Source organism: Phoenix dactylifera, unplaced genomic scaffold (genome assembly GCF_009389715.1).
Source record: "Phoenix dactylifera cultivar Barhee BC4 unplaced genomic scaffold, palm_55x_up_171113_PBpolish2nd_filt_p 000498F, whole genome shotgun sequence".
Lineage (NCBI taxonomy): Eukaryota > Viridiplantae > Streptophyta > Magnoliopsida > Arecales > Arecaceae > Phoenix > Phoenix dactylifera.
Window position 1 is genome coordinate 123896 of NW_024067917.1, and position 4271 is coordinate 128166.

Consider the following 4271-nt stretch of genomic DNA (forward strand, 5'->3'; position numbering starts at 1 on the left):
TGCGGGTGGACGGCTGGTGATGTGCTATGAACGTAGACGGTGAAGATGGAAAACAACTGATGCTCGCGCTTGGTGATAAGTGCTTGATAATCTATAATTTAATTATCTTTCCATAGCACTTATCAATGTTCTTAAACTGATAAATACGTATTTTACCATGAAATTGAATGATCATTGAAATAAATTTAAAATATGGTAAAAAGCAAATAATTCTTTTCTTAAATCAGACTCTGAACTTGTCTCTCTCTTGTTTGCAATCTTTCATGAAAATTACAGAAAAACATATAAGGAGGAGATTGTGTTGACCCGGTTTGGTAACCTGATAGAATTGTAGTAAAGCTAAGGTTATAATTAAATGGGTTTTGGTCCTGATTCGATCGAAAGTTATAATTAATTTTGTATGGGGCAGAGGTTTGATTAACCCTTTTTATTAGGTCACGGTCCTGTTTTTAGTCTTGTCTGGTCGAGTTCGATCTGAAGCAGCTTAGCAAGAATTAAATTTAAATGACAATGGGCTTAAGGACAAGTCAAGCATCATGACCCACCTCAAACCCAAAGTCAATTCCCAACCAATTCCTTACCTGCCTTCATATAAAATTTATAAATTTAAAACAAAAAAAGGGGAAATAATGAATATAATAAAATAAATAAAAATAATTCCGAGGAGAATCACTTATTCACTGTTCATATGAACAGTGTCCCGTAAAAACATTGTTCATATGAACAGTGAGAAATAATATAATAATAATAAAAATAATAATATTAAAACTGTTTCACTGTTTATCTCCTTCCTCCCGTTATCTATCCTTCCCGTGATCCCGCCTCACAGAGCGCCCCCTGCCCGTTCCAGCCACGCGTCACAGCCGACGCACCAATCCTCGACGCGGTGCAGCCGGCGACCAGATCCTCCGCCTCTTCATCCGCCTGCATCCCCGCCTCCGCACAGCTGCCGTTTTGGGCATCCGAGACAAGCTACGCATGCTCCCAGCGTATCACGCGATGAACCAGGCCGCCTTCCGTGCACCCAGCTATCTCCCAGATCTCCTCTCATCCCGCGGTGCAGCCGGCGACCAGATCCCCCCAACTCCATTCCGCTGATCCCGCGGCCCTTCATCCTCTTCGTCCGCGATTTGCCTTCCGGCATCATGCCCCGGAATCAGCCGGCCGTGATCTCTTCTTCCTTCCCGAACGAGCACTCCGAACAGCTATAAAAGGAGGAGGGTGGCCATCGGTGAGGGAGGCGGAAAGGATGGTTTGAAGAACAGGGGAGACGTTCTGTTCAGGGGAAAAGAAAAGAAAAGAAAAGGAGGGGGGAGGGAGAATACTTTGGGTTATTTCGGGAATAATGGGAGCTAAAGTTTTTAATATGAAGATGGGAGGTCGTCTGGAAGCCATGCGCAGCTAGACGTCCAATCTAGGGCTGGATGAAGCCCTAGTAATGTATCAGGGCATTGTAGTTCTTACTCTTTTATTTTTTTTTTTGGAGTTTGTTTAAATTCTCATTCTCAATGAAAATTTATTTTATGATGTTTAAACCTTGAGCATGTCATTTACAATTCATATTTGGTAAAGTAGTCTAAGATGATCCATGCCTAGGAAGATGAGGTGTGCTGCACCCTAGATTAGCATACTTAGGTAGACACTTCATGCTATACTGAAGATGGATCTTCCTAAAACTCTTTATGATTTTATTTTAAAAGGCTTGTAGCCAATTTGCATGCCTCTCCAAAAGATAAAAATTAAGAACACAGTCCCTAATGCAATGCTACGCGGTGGATTCCAAACCCTAGATCTATCTACTTTGATAAATTTCAATTCGTACTCATAGATTAATTCAGTATAATTAAGTTAGCAAACTCTTCTTCTTAATTTACTTTTAAAAGAAAAATAACTTGTCTCCAATCCCTGTGGACCGACACCCGTAATCACTATCCTACAGGATACGTGCTATTACATGGTTTATTTTCAAAATTGAAAGAACCGATCAATTTTTGGCGTCGTTGCCGGGGATTGCTAGCATAATTATTTTTCCTATCATTAAAAAAAAATACAAAAAAAAACTTTTTTAAATATATATATATATCTAAAATAAAAATATTTTCTATTGTTGTTACTTTTTTTATCTTTTTTTTTCTTTTCTCTCTCACTAATTTTTAAATTTTTTTTATATTATTTGATCAGGAATCGAGCAAAAAAATCTGGGATGATTAAAAAGAGAACTGCTGGAAAAGAAATGTTGTAATGGTTTGCCTAAAAAAAAAAATTAAATTACTGGGGAAATTTTTTTTGGTAACCTCTAAACCTTTCTTATTTAAATTAATTATTAGCTTGAAATTTTGTGGTGATTGTTTGATTTTAATTTCAGCAAAAATGTGAATGCATGCTTGATACACATACACAAGTTAATCCGCACATAGTAAGGGCAATCACCCCAACAAGATAAGAGCCGGATTTCATCACCGGATTCTTGCCCAACTTAGGTGAACTCAATCTCACATAGTGTCACTTTAATTAAAATCAATTAGACGTTGGCTCCTAGGGACATTCGAGCCCAATAGGACGAAGATCACCGAAAGTTGCACCAATTTCGCTCTGTGGCTTAGTTGATGTCTAGGCAAGCTTTGTCCCTATAAGGGAGACAGTTCATCTGTTCGAGGCAAGTGGGTTTTAAGTGGGACCTTTGCGAACGCATCGTGACCCCTCCACTTACCTAGGAGCTTACCTGGTCAACTCGGTTCATTAGACCGGATTGGAGGCTTAGGTGCCCTCTTCAAACCAGTTAGGAGCTGCCTAGTGATTTTAGGACAAATATCAGGATTTATGTGTTTTTTTTCTTTTATTGCATGCTTGATTGATCAAGTACTAGTGTATGCAAGGGAGTCGTTCTATAGTACGTGACCAATTATTACCTTTTGACCCTGAAATAGAACGAACCCTTAGGAACATTCAAGCTAAGATCAAAACATTAGGATCATCCCCACCTCTTAAGATGGCTGAAGAACAACCCAAACTCCTGAGGGAGTACTTTACTCCCACTATTTACACTTCCCCATCTTGCATTCGATTACCTGAGGTAGCAGCTGTACAATATGAAATAAAGTCTAGTGTGATCCAAATGCTCCCATCTTTTTATGGGCTCACCAAGGAAGACCTATACCAACATTTAGATGAATTTCTTGAGATTTGCACCACTATCAAGATTCAGAACTTCACTGATGATGCTCTGAAACTTAGATTATTCTCCTTCTCCCTTAAAGATAGAGCCAAACAATGGCTGAATTCTTTAGAAGCCAACTCGATTCGTTCTTGGGATCAAATGCAACAAGAATTCCTAAAAAAATACTTTTCCATAGGAAGAACGAACCAGTTTAGACATGCCATTACAAGCTTCTCCCAAACTGAGGGAGAAGAATTTCATGAAACTTGGGAGAGATTTCGGGACCTAATCCGTAAATGCCCTCATCATCAAATACCTAAGTGGCAGCTAGTGCAATGTTTCTATGACGGATTGACTGAACGAAACCGTCAGATGATCGATGCTGCATGCGGGGGAACATTCATGCTTCAAAATGAGCATGAAGCATGGCAATTATTTGAAAATCTTAATGAAAACTCCCTCCACCATGCTTCTTGTTCTGGTCAAGCACCCCCGAATTCTCCAAGAAAAGGGACTATTTGTGAAATAAGTCATTCTGTGGACCTTTCTAACAAGGTAGATGCATTCTCCCATAAGATTGACCAACTGATGATAGGTGGGTATTACATGAACTCTTCCCAAGCACAAGTGTGTACTATCTGTTCTAGCCCATCCCACCCAATTCATGAGTGCCCTTCAGCGCCCCAATTCCCCGAACTCGTGCAAGAACACATCAATGCTGCTCAAACACAGCCTAGACCAGGTACTGACCCATTTTCCAATACATATAACCCGGGATGGCGAAATCATCCAAACTTTTCTTGGAAGCAGCAAGCTTCGAACACAGCCCAACCCTATTTCCAAAATTTTCAAAATCCTCAGAATTTTCAAACCCCACAAAATATTCATCCCTACCGTCCCTCGATTCAATTTCAACACACTCCTCCTCCACCCCAAAGAAACACAGCCTTTAAGGAGAAAGTGTTGAACGCCCTTCAAGGTTTGGAAACCATTACACAATTGGTGCACTCTCACACGCAATCCATCGCCAAGCTAGAATCCCAAATGGGGCAACTAGCTAATGCACTGAATAAGCGAGAGGAAGGAAAGCTTCCAAGCCAACCATTAAGTAATC

At 40.2% G+C, this 4271-nt stretch overlaps 1 non-coding gene across 1 annotated transcript; it reads right to left on the minus strand.

Annotated features, from left to right (window-relative positions):
* Window positions 1-3365: 3365 nt before the first annotated feature.
* On the minus strand, window positions 3366-3471 carry LOC120106241. The gene has a single exon (XR_005508434.1). It is a non-coding gene; the product is annotated as a small nucleolar RNA R71 (small nucleolar RNA).
* Between the last annotated feature and the right edge of the window lie 800 nt (window positions 3472-4271).